The 13,318-nt window shown below is 35.5% G+C and overlaps 1 protein-coding gene and 1 long non-coding RNA gene across 3 annotated transcripts in view; one reads left to right on the top strand and one right to left on the bottom strand.

Moving 5' to 3' along the window:
• Window positions 1–4,200, bottom strand: part of LOC136043937 (lysine-specific demethylase 8-like) — a 39,321-nt gene extending 35,121 nt beyond the window's left edge. Inside the window, exon 1 of one of the 2 annotated variants that reach the window (XM_065729003.1) lies at window positions 3,711–4,200. The gene's annotated coding sequence lies outside the window, so the exon portion shown is untranslated. Of the gene's footprint in view, window positions 1–3,355; window positions 3,481–3,710 lie in introns of those variants that run through there. The other variant, XM_065729004.1, reaches the window with a different exon arrangement.
• Window positions 2,349–13,318, top strand: part of LOC136043938 (uncharacterized) — a 33,448-nt gene continuing 22,478 nt past the window's right edge. The window contains exon 1 of the long non-coding RNA XR_010621753.1: window positions 2,349–2,680. This is a non-coding gene — a long non-coding RNA (uncharacterized LOC136043938). The remainder of the gene's footprint in view (window positions 2,681–13,318) is intronic.

The raw sequence follows: 13,318 nt of genomic DNA, 5'->3' as shown, positions 1-13,318 counted from the left end.
TCAAAAAGATGGTCACATCATTTGATCCAACATTTAACATATTGCAATTAAAGTCTCCCAAAACACAAATTCGTTTTTTAGAGAAAGTCCCCACACCAAAAAGCTGATCAGGCAAATTGCAGAACAGATGTGTTGGAAAAGGAGGGGGCTTATAAAACAAACAAACAGTATCACATGTAAACTGGCTTTTCAGATCAATGACAAGAGAATAAACTGTCCTACTATTAGACATCACTGATGTAAAAAAGGATTCAAGGTCAGATCTTCAACAAAATTCAATATTAGATTTTATAAACAAAGAAATACCCCCAGAACATTTTGTTACCATTCTAGGGACGTGAATAGCAATATAACCATCCATATCATAAGCTGTAAAATTATCACTATCAGATAACCATGTTTCTGTCAAGCCTATGAAATCAAAAGGGCAAGAATTATTAGACCACAAATACGATTTAAGACTGTCCCACTTATCTCTTATTCCATGCACATTCAAACAAAATACATTAAAGCAACTATTTGAAGAGAGTGAGGGCATAACGTTATCACAATAATCAATGGTGGTGTGATAACTGCAGCTAGAACTAACCATAGATTCAAGGAGAGGGTCAAAAGTGTGTGTCTCTTGTTTACCAGCACTACTTGGTTGATAAAATATAACTGAATTAAGAATAGAAGAATTCAAAAGAAAGGAGAAATCACCCATATATACTACACATGACAAATGTATACAATAACTTTACAAATGAACACAATATCCATACAAGCAGGCTGAAGTAAGAGAGGGTGGATTGAAAGGTAAAACATATAGGCAACAATAGAGAAAACAACTGCAAGAACAATAATAAACTACTAGGTTCAAAGGGAATAAAAATAATAACAAACAAGTACAGGGACAAAGGCAAAAAAAATATAAAAAAAAGGTAAAACAATAAAGGAACAACAGGAGGAAAGAGGTATCAATGGTTTTCGCAACCCACTTAAATGAATAATGTAAAACGACATAAATGCAAACATTATGCAACATTATGCAAACATAAGAAAAACTATTAGATCATAAATAAATTTACAAAACAGAGCTGAAAAAAAAGAAATGGTTTATTTCAGTCCTGGGAAGGGCTTGGATGGACTTAGATGAGCTGTAGTTAACTGATAGAGAGCATCAACTTGAGATGCCTCTTTGACAGTAATCACTTTACCATCAGAAAGCTTTGTGAGTATTTCTCCTCCACTAGACCATGTAGACCTCTTTCCAAGCTTTGATTTAGTATAATTAAGTAGCTGAAGTCTAGACTTTAAGTGACAAATAAGTTGTGAATAAGAAGTGAACTTATAAGTGTAGTGCCATATGGAAAAACCTTTTTTTTAGTTAGTTTAATGTAAATGGTCAAATTTTATGAAAGCTTTGTACCAGTTACCTAGTTTGGAAAAGAGGAAGGATGTAACATTCTAACTCACTTTTCTATTCAAGGTGACCTGGGTTTCTAGTACATATTCAAATAAAAGACCATAATTTTTACAGCTGTACAATCAATGACAAGAATTCATCAAACTGCCCTTAGATTATTCTTCTGAAAAACATTTACTAATCTCCCTTAGCCTTTCAAAGTACCCAAGCTTCAGAGCCATAACTGACAAATATCATCACCATGGTTCCCAATATTTTACTAATTTTAGTCAGCATGCTATGTTTTTAGTGGTACTATCTAATCAATATAGTATCTACTTTGGATAAACCCAACAAGCAAACATCATTATATCAAGCTTGATTGAAGCTTACAGAGAAAGCAAAATAACACTGAGGAATATTCAATTATTGAGTCAAATGGCAACACAGTTTTCTGCAAAACATGTAACCTTATAAGTGAAGTTCCCCAAGGTACTGTTTTCAGCCCTAGCCCTTTCATAGTATACACCAAAACTAAGGTAAACAGAATAGAAAACAACATCACTCTCTATACTGACAACTTCAAGCTGCTTAGCCTGCAAATCTTCAAAGTCTACAGTGTAACCTCTATAGAATCCAAACATGGGCACAAGGTGGGCTATTTATTACTGGCTATTATATTAATTTGCAGTGTTTTTGACCTTGGGAGTAATAATTCCCATCACAAATACACCATATCTGGTCTCACATCACTGTAGAATTCTGTTGTATGTCAAATCTCAAAGAAAGAAATCTATGAGTGCTGATAAATAAAAACTGAATTTCCACAGCCACTGACAACTGGCAGTTTTGCAAGTAAATTTAAGCCTTGGTCTACTCAAACACACTATAACTACATAGCTTCAAGGGTCAAAAGTATGGCCACAGCCAATTTGTCTTAGATATCAGTCAATTGATAGTGAACTTAAGGCAGAAATAATGAAGGAAGTGAAATTTCATAAATATACCTTTGCAAATTCCAAGGGAAATCATTCTTTTTCTTCAGGTTTCTGAATGGGGAAAGAACAAAATAGAAATACTCTGAGATTGTCTCAAGAAGAAAAAAACATTGGATTTAAAATGGCTCCTGTAACATGTAGATCTTATGCAAATGTATTAAACAAAAAAAAGTGATTGAAATTATTGTAAAAAAAACTCCTGAAAGACATTTAAACAAAGCTAGCAGATTTTATTTCTAGTTTAACAGAAATGGTTGACATGAAAGATTTAGAATTACCAGAAAGGGTCTACAAGGTATGTTCTCTTATAAATACACAACTTAAAGAAAAGCTAGATGCAATTAAAGTTTTGAAGAAGATTAACAGGTCCCCTTAAATAAAAGTATTATTATTCAATACTCAATCAGTCAAAAGAGGTAAAAAGAGACATGGTTGACAAGCAGAGACACATGTATAACAGAAGAGTTGTACCTAATTAGGAAGGATAGAGAAGAAGGTAGAAGAGGTGGTAATCCTCCAAATTTTCTTCTTCCTTGATGCTGAATTTTCAATTAATATATAGACTTTTGATTGTTTTCAATAAAATAACATACCATATTTTCTCAGCACCAAAATTATTTATATATAGGTCAAAAAGTGCTTAAATTTTAATTTACAATAGAAGCAATTATTACATTTAGCCTATAATGAGCATAAAAAAAAGGCATTGAGTGGTATGTTTGCTTTATTTGTAAGTTAAATATGTGAAAAATTAAAAATTTACCAGTTTCACTTCTATAACACAGATTTTTAAAGGCCATCAAAGGTCAGGACCATTGAGAGGGAGAAGGAGTGGAATGTATGTAGGCTACTTAAAAATATCTTCTAGGACATACTTTAGTCTGTAGACTCATCCCTGAGAGTTTCAGTTTCTTAGCCTAATGCCTTTCCAAGATAGGCCTAGCCAAAAGTTGCTAAAGTAGAATTTTACCATGAAATCTATCAAAGAATCCAGGTTCCAGTAATTTTTTACAAGTACTTAGAAGAACAGACATTCCTTGGGTTGGTGCTACCCCATGAAAAATAGGTAAATCCCCCTCCTCCCGACTTAAATAGGCATTAGGCAAAAAAGCCAAATTGGAATTGGCATTTACCTATAGGCCTATCCATGGTTTTACCTGGGGGAATGAGTGAATAATTTTTATTTATCGTATCAACTTCATATAAAGTTGATGTAAGGACTGTGTTGACATATTTGTTTAGAAGATTATGTGAGATGACATATAAATTTAGTTGTAAATATAGTTGAAGTTGAAGTTGAAGGAATTATGCTCTCCTCTGTTTACCACTTAAGAGCCTTCTTTGTAGAATCTGGAACTCCAATAACTGATTTCAAAGTCTAAAGTCTTGGTGGATTTCTTCTAAGTACTTTGTAACAAGTTGAAGTATCTGCACTTTGTCTTCTGATGTAGTGAGACCACCCAGAATATGATATACACTTGGCTTAATGCTTCTTACACGAAAAAATTCCACTATTTCCTTCCTTTCACTCGCATATCTATCACACTCGAGAAGTAAATGCTCAATAGTTTCTTCAACGTCACAAAATTCACATCTTTCTGAAGCTCCTTCAAACCTTGCTTTATAACTTCGAACCCCAGCATGACCAGATCTGAGTCTAAATACGATTCTTGATTGCCATCTATTCAAAAATTTATATATTACAACTTCTCTCTTGCGCCTCTCCTTTGTAGTTACAAACAAATTTCCTGATAAGTTCAGGTTATCCTGGAAGCTTTGATCGCGGATTGTTTTAATCATTTGCTCTATTTGAGTTGCAATTCTTGGAGTAGGAACATCCAACTCACTCTGACCTTTTAGTGCGGCAGTTTTGGCTTCTCTATCTACTCTCTCATTCCCTTTAATTCCCACATGGGCGGGAACCCACTGAAACGAAATCTTCCTTCTTTTTAACATCCCTAACAATTTTTGGTAGCAAGCCACTATTTCTCTTGATGGATCTCTAGACCTTCCAAAATTTTTTAATGCTTCCAAGACACTCATTGAGTCAGAACATATCAGAATGTCCTCATGGTCTTCCATACTTTCTGCAAACTCCAATGCTTTCAAAATGGCATATGCTTCAGCAACAAACACTGATACCTCAGGGTACAATTTATATTTTCTGACAACTTTCATTTTTGGAATCCAAAATGCAGCACCAACGGCTGTAGGGCTCTCCAACTTCGAACCGTCAGTATATATTTCAATGTAATTTTTATACTTGTCGTTTAGCATTATTTTGAGTTCCATGTCCATATCACGTTCTTTTGTAGGAAATAATAGATTGCATTTTGGCTCGATTATTTCCCAAGGAGCAATATCAGGAACTTCACATATGCTTAAAAATTCTGAAGTTTTTAAATTTACATCTTTGGATGCTGAAATTTCTGAAGCCTTTTCCCAAAAATTAAGTTGATTTCTAACCTTCTTTGGATTCTTGGTGCATGCTCTTCTTGTCTTTATGATCCGTGATTTCACAGGATGATTTTTACCCGCGAGCAATATTCTTCTAATGTATCTCAAAAAGGCTATGTTTCTTCTCGATTCAAGGTCTTCTAAGCCACTTTCCGATAGTAAAAAGGGATTTGGAGTCGTACTTCTACCTCCGTAAGCAGTTCTGATAGCTGAGTTTTGCAAGACATCCAGCTTACTCAAAAGTGATGGACTAGCAGATCCATAAATCACCACAGCGTATTCTAATTTAGCTCGAATGTATTTTACATAAAAATCCAATAGCAGATCAGGGTGTAAACCATACATGGCAGCTGTAATTCCCTTTAAAATGTTCAGACGTTTCATGCAAGCGGTCTTTAATGATTGTACATGGCTATTCCAGCTTAACTGCTTATCAAAAACGCATCCCAGTATCTTTGATTCATTGACATATTCTATAGGTTGCCCATATATATGAAGCAATGGGGGTACCAGTATCTTTTTTCTTGTGAATATCATAGCTTTAGTTTTATTAGGTGAGAATCTAAGGTCAATATCATCTGCCCATCTTTGCAGCTGTTCCAAAACAGACTCCATAATCATGTGAATCTCTTCCATAGAGCGGCCCAACACCCAGACATTGTTATCGTCTGCAAATATACAGCCTTTTTCAGCACTCTCTTCTATTGGGATATTATATTCTCCAATATTGTAGAGGTCCGGCCCCAAGGCAGACCCTTGGGGGACGCCTCGCTTAATTTCTACTATAACATCTGATAGTTCACCCTTAACTCTGACTTTGATGGTCCTCTGCTTCATATAATCTTCAACAAATGCAATTAAACTTCCCTTAAAACCAGCTTCAATTAGACCAGACAAAATTTGTCTATGGACTATATTGTTGAATGCACCTTCAACGTCTAACATAACCAATAACATTATCCAATTGTTTTGCATTGCGTAAAGTGCGTCCTGCTTTATGCAATTAAGGCAGTCAATAGTGCTCCTCTTCCGTCTGAAGCCACATTGAATATCCTTCAGCAATTTCCTTCTTTCAATCTCAAAATTAAGCCTTTTCTTGACAATCCTTTCATAAACCTTGCCTAAAACAGGCAAAAGTGATATCATTCGGTGATTTTCTAATTTGGATAGATCTTTGCCACCTTTTGGTATCATAACAGCTTCAGCATACTTCCATACTGTAGGAAATTTGCCTTGAGACCAGGCAAGGTTCAATATATCTAGTAGAGCTGAGGTCCAATTTGGTGGTAATGATCTAACAAAATGCGGATGAATAAGATCAGGGCCTGGAGAGGTAAGTGGTAAACCCTGGATTATATCTTCAAGCTCTTTGAGTGTGAAAGGCTGGTTATATTCTTCCTTTCCACCTTGAGAGGAGAGAAATTTAATTTTCCTTTTAATCCTTTGGCTTTCGACATCGTTAGGATCTGCCTTTCCAATGGATTTAATTAAATGGGCGGCACCAGCATTTGCTTTCTCTTTGTCTTCTACCAGTGCTTTATCTTCAAATATTAAAGGTGGGTTCTGTCTAGGGGCGGGCATCTTGTTTGATATACTCTTAATGAATTGATAGACCTTGCTTGCTGGCTTTCTAAAGTCTAATGATGCTAAAAACAAATTCCAGGCTTCTCTTTTGGACTTTAACACAATTCTTTTAAAACTTGCATAAGCTTTTTTATATTCAATAAAATCTGAGAGAGAATTATATCTTCTGCACAGCATGCGTTTTTGGCAGACCTCTTTCTTTGCATTCAGACACTCCTCATTCCACCAAGCAGACTTTTTTCTTTTTGAGAATCCAACGGGACCAAATGGTACTATTTCTTTAGCTGTGCAAACAAGATGGTCTTGAAATGCTTCTATTTTCTTATCTATTTCTGCTTCCCCCTCAATAACAGCTCTGATATTGACATCCTTCAGCTTAGCAGTTAGATCATCCCAATTGACATTTCCAGTTCTGAACTTATCTCTTCTTTCATTAATTCCAGTAGGATATTTACTGCCTATTTCCACAATCACTGGGTTATGATCACTATGGAGAACAAGGTCCTGTAAAATGTCAACAACTAATGAGCAGGAAATTCTTGGGTTAGCCATAACCAAATCGATGGTTGTAGAGTCTCCTGTTTGAGGATTTATGCTGGTAGGTAATCCTTTAGGAGTTGACAGAATCATATTGGTAGATAGGAGTGTAGCTTCAATACTCCTACCTGATTTATTTATCACATTACATCTGCACCATAAATTACTATGGGCATTAAAATCTCCTAAAATGATGATATCATCTGAATTTGGTATTTGTTGATAAACTTCCTCTATTATTTGGCCAATATTCCATTAGATCCTGAAGGGTTGTATATATTAACAATATACAATCCCTTTCCTCCTGGTAGAACTAGCTTAACCGCCATCAATTCTATCCTGTCCCCCACTTCTTCATCCAATTCTAATTCAATTTCAGTAAAATGAAAATTCTGTTTGATTCCAATCAACACTCCTCCTTTACTGGTGTGGATTCTGTCTTGTCTGATCACATTGTACCCATGGAATTCTGGTTTTATATGGGGCTTTAACCAAGTCTCCTGAATACAAAATATATCAATTTTATTTTCTAGGCAACTCATGAGAAACAAATCCTTCTTTTCTTTCATAACTGAACATGCATTCCAAGAAATTATTCTCATGTTCATGGTTGTGTTGGTGCAGCTGACCCTATCATCATCTCTACTTGGCACACATCAGCAATATCTTTCATTTCTAATTTGCATATTTTCATTGTTTCTACAAAGTTACAAAGCTTCTTGATTTTTTCATCTAGTGAGAGAGATCCAATATTCAACATGTCTTGGGATAATAGCAGTCCTACTACAATTGTTTTAGTAGTATTCCTGACAATGATAGACTCTGGTTTTAGCGTTCTAGAAGCTTCATTTTGAACTATCTGTGCATAACTTTTATATGCTACTCTGGCTCTACTATATCCCATCTGATACTTTTCTGCTACCATTAATATTTCCCTGTTTTCCCTTCTAACAGGACAAGCTGAGGATGTAGTTGAATGTCTACCCTTGCAATTAGCACAACAGTACTGCCTAGCTGGATCATTAATTTCTTTGTCTTTCAATGAGCATTCTTTTGAAAAATGATTGCCTGAGCATCTCAGGCAGGTAAATTCTTTTGCTCTGCAGTCTTTCTGTAAGTGTCCATAACGTTGGCATTTATAGCATTGCAACACCCTTCGATTATATATAAAAACTTCTTTTTTTCTTCCTGAACACCACACATTTGGGGGAAGAAATGGGCTCTCAAATTCCACCAATACAGAATAGCTGTTCTCCAGCTTTTTATCTTCACGATTATATCTTTTTTGGCGCAACACTTCAATTATTGGGAATGGTGAGTCAATGCTTTCTTTAATTTGTTCATCAGTCAGGTATAAAGGAATTCCTTTGATGATGCCCCTGCATGTTTTTGGCTTTCTTGCTGTCCTAACAGATACACTTGCAACTCTATCTATCTGCATACATTCCTTGGCATCCTCATCATTTTGTAGGAACATAATCATTTTTGTTCTATCATGATTTATCTCAAATTCAAATTTTTTAATCTTGGTCTTTTCCTTCAGAAACTTGGAAATCTCATAATCACCGCTAAACTTTTCATTGATATTGTTCACTTGAAGCATGACTTGATTGTTAAAGATTTCTTGTTCTGGAATTTCCACCTGTGCTTTAGTGTGAGCTCTGATCTCTTGCTTTCTAGACTGTCTCACATCTGAAGTACCTGGTGATGCATTACACCACTTTTGTTTTTGTGTGTGGTTTGAAATGTCCATAAGGCCCTCAGCCACAGCTGGATTTATAACTTCATTAAGGTCACTTTCACATTCATTCAGTGGATCTTCATCTTGAGGAAGAACCTCAAATTTGTTATGAGTTGGTATATTTGCATATACATTAGGAAATTGTGGCATTTGCTTTGGGACTTTTAGCATGGTTCTTGTTTGATTGTCCTTTTGGTAAATATTTTGCAGGTTGGGAATCATTCTAGGCATCTGTCCCTGGTTTGTAGTACCTGTTGCATATTGAATACTTGTTCCTGGGGCAGGAACTTCTCTTTTCATTTTATTTATTCTTTTTCCCCCTGTCACTTGGTATAGAGAAGGTGGTAATAATGCAAGGAAAAACAATAATAGTGTTGGGCTTTGTAATCCTTACCAACAAAAGCTGATCTTTTTTGCCAGGAATACAAAGAGGATAATAAAATAGAATATAAAAAATAAGAACAAAGAATAGATGAATCCCCAAACAACGCATAAGATTAAAAAGAAACCATGCCTGAGGTCTGACAATCTAGGCGGAAAGAAGAAGAACATCTATCATGAAATAAATACTCAGGGGAAATCAAATCCACAGAGTAAAAAATAAAAAAAACTATAATGTTTGAATCTTAACTGAATACTAAAACTAATGGTAACAACTCAACGCAGTAACAGGCCCCTTAAAGCCAACACATAGGATATAGGATTGACACATGACCAACCAGTCCTTTAGACACGCAAATGAAAAGTGAGATCTACAGTTATCCATGTGTTTGGTTAAATGGCACGGATAAACGGATCTAACAAAAAATTCTAACCATCATGACACGGTCAATCCTATGACACGGTATTTCACCATTAGACTACAAGTGGTCAAGCCTATAAGGGCTTTGATCACTTCTTCGCCTGTTTGTTCAAGCAAATGGAGTCTCCCATTTTGCATACAAGTCCAGTGGACATTGTCCATCACATGTCAATCCGAAATCAATCAGACGTTTCTTCCCTTAGTTCTATGACTATATACTTCAGTTCTACCCTAGGAATGATGTATGGACGGATGGATGATAAACTTATCTATCAACAAGTGAAATGATTTTGTTTTTATACAATTCTTAAAAGGGCTTATGTAAGATTTTGTCTCCAACTCACTCGGACTAGCTGTCTTGATTGCTTCTGCAATCAAACCTTCTTTCTTCTGCAATAACAATTAGCCCAAAATTACTTGATTTTAAATCAAGACAAGTTTCTTAAACATGGTGTCTTTGAGATTAGAAATAAGCTACTGAAGATTATGAATACGATTTTTGAAAAAGGGATTCATAACTCAATATAACTCAATATATCAATATGGCAGTGATTCCCTATTAGGATGAGTAAGCTTCACTGTTTGTTATCGCTTTTGTCTTCTCAATAATGATCTTCAATTCCGCAAGAGCATCTGCTACTGATACTCTTTGGAGCATGTCCTGCATTCCTTGAGAAAAACTAGCTAGCAGAAAGGTTCAAGGTTTTCAAGGTTCAAGGTCTACGCAGTTAATATCGTTGACATTGAAATCCGAACTTATTTAAGGTTTTTAAGTTATTTAACTTTTAAGGCTTTCCTCAAAATCTATTCCATTACAAAATCAAAAAGCCCAGGGGAGAGGATAAACCTTATCTCAGGCTGAACCAATATTGAACAAAAACAGGTACTCCCAGTTGATAGAATGCAGGCTCGCATGTATTTGCAGTATGGTTAAATTAAGCGAACGATCGTAGGTGTTACTGCATCTTTGAGCATTGCTATCAAAATCCCATAGTGGACTCTCAAGTCAAAAGTGATGACAAAATTGACAAAAACTGTTGTTGTTGTTTGTTAATGTTTGGCTCTATGTTTTAGCATCTGTCTCAGCGTGAACAGCTCATCGATGAATTCCATACCTGCTCTGAATCCTGCTTCGCTAGATTGGGCTGTCGACTTTCTTATAGATCTGAAGCAATTCAGGAGAGCAATAGCAAAGATCTTCACAGCTGTGCTAATGAGAAATATGATGTGGTATTTTTTTGCATTTAGATCTTTTACGCTTCTTAAAGGGAATGGTAAAACAGTCTAGTTAATCCTGGGAGAACAATCCTTGCGCCTAAATCGTATTGAAAAGATCCCTAGATCTGTTGCAAAGTTGGTGGTCCACCATCGACATTATCATAGCATGCTGACTAATCCCATCTTCCTTATTGAGCTGAATAGAAGAGCTACTCCAATTTGGGAAAATATTTCTGATACTGGAACATTAGTGCAGATATTGTTTATTTAGTAAATTTCGAAAGCTAGACATCGGTCTTTCTGTAATATCTTCCTTACGGGTGAGAGGATAAAAGTTGGTAAAAATTCCTCAAATCTGAGTGCCGTGTAGTCTTCTCCAATTTTGTTGTCATTTGATCCCAATATATGGGGCAGAATTGGTGATCTGATTGGTAGCATTGGTACTTGAGTCCTTTTGCCCAATTGCTGCTTCTTTGATGCTAGTTTTATGGTCTAATAAGAGAAGCATTTTGGCGCTTCCGTTTCCTTCTCCCGAAGATCTTTTCGGCTGCCTCTTTTTCTATGATAACTTCCACTAAGCCCTCAAAAATCTATCTTCCATATGTCCCAATAGTCACAACAAATGTAAAAAAAAATTTTGTACACGAAATAATCTGCATGTAGTATATACTAATAATTTTCAAATTATGAACTTCCACGGAATTATGAAGAGGGGTTTATCAAATACCATGTGGCTGGGGCAACCACTATGTAGGTAGAGCCCTTCAGAATTTAGAAAAACGCCTACAACAGCACAAAGAAGATATAACTAAAGCTTTCAATTCTAATAGTACTAATATTTCTTTTAATTCTGCTTTAAACAGCCGTACTTTTGATAATCCTAGCCATAAAATACTTTTTGAAGAAACTTTCCTGATTAGCAATGACTTAAGCATAAAACAGGTTATTCGAGAGGCAACTGAAATCAAACTCAAATTAAATAATAATATTTCTCTAAATAGTGATTTAGAGGAATATTCACTAAATATCTTAAACACAAATTTAATTTAAAACGATTTAATAGATTATATTACGAAGCCAGTAAACAATACCACTCGACCTGTTACATACCTTCTAGGCTAGCTGTTAAAAAGGCTAGATTAGCATTAAAAGCTTGTTTTTAACTATTTTTATTTCACTTGAATGATTTGCCTTTTTTTCACTTCACTTGATATACCAGTCCTGGTTAAACTTCCCTGAAGTAATGATGCTAGGACTGTTTTTAAAAAGATTTTAGTTTTAATGATCGTATTTCAATGTGAGCTTCTTTCACATTTTTTTTTTTCGTTTGCTTTGCTAAGGACCACCCTTGGATATAGGGTCAAAATATTCATTTAAAGTTCACATTCCAAAGTCTTTTTTCAGAAAAAAAAAACTTTATTCCAAAGAAAAACTTTTTCTATTGTTCAACCTGTATTTTATTGTTTATTAACTTCACTAGTGTGTGGTCGGACCCGTTTCCGGAGTGTCAGTGCCTCTAAAATTCATGATATAGCTTCTCCAACGCGCAAATATTAGAAACTAATCGACTTTGAGTTCGTCTCCTTCCATTCCTAGATCTTCAGGTAATCCTGTGCAACTATTTGTACTTGAACATGGTGGTTGGCTATGACTAGATTGTGTAGTTGAACAAACTCGACAAGTCTTTCACCTCGCTAACATCTATCATAGAATCCGAATTTGCCTACAACTCGTTCATTGTCGGGTCCACAGTTACCAACGAAAGCGTTTAAATTGCCTGCATTTATCAGAAGGTCACACCCTGGTATGGATCTAACTAATTCTGTTAGCTGATCAAAATCCTCGTCTATTACAATTTCTTCAGATATTTTCGTGTGAACATAAGTGACAATAATAGTGATGTTAAATAAGTGTCTCTTAAAGCAGGCCATACCCAAACGCGAGGAGAAACCTTACCATTCAAAGAGTCTGATTGCACCTCTGTCTGAAAAATTGTGGGTCCTACATCGAATTGAACTGCGCCATCGACTGAACTGGAATTCAGGAAATGAAAGAGCTCAAAAACAAACTTAGGATTACACCTCTTTTTTTTATTCGAAGGGAAGCCCCCAGAAAACCCCCTTTCCTCTGAATGGTATCCCAGACTTTCAGGTATGAACCTCCTCTTGCCCTCCTCCAATCAAAATACTGGAATTTCAGCTATGTTGGTACCTGCTGCTAAAGCGTGGTTTTAGCTGAGTATCGTAAGTTTGTTTATCATGTGCCTCTAATTTTGCTATTATTTGCTGTTAAAGTAAGCTCAGTTTATGATTATTTGATATAATGTATTTTCTTTTATTTTTTCCCTTTGTTGGTTTCTTTTCTCTTGTTTGAAATGTTTACTGAATAAAAGATATTATGATAAGCATCTAGCTTTAAGCGGAGTGTATTCATAGCGGGAGGGAGGCGAGCAAGACAGACATGTAAGGGGTTACTCGGTAAAAAACCTTAAAATAAGTCTTTTTTATCAAGAAACCCCTGCAAAATGCATACCATACATATCACACTTTGCATTTGATAAATCACACGGTTTCAATGTAACTCACTATCTAGCA

Source organism: Artemia franciscana, chromosome 2, assembly GCF_032884065.1.
Source record: "Artemia franciscana chromosome 2, ASM3288406v1, whole genome shotgun sequence".
Taxonomy (NCBI): Eukaryota; Metazoa; Arthropoda; class Branchiopoda; order Anostraca; family Artemiidae; genus Artemia; species Artemia franciscana.
Note: the sequence above shows the minus strand (reverse complement) of the source record. Positions and strands in the feature narration are given on the sequence as shown.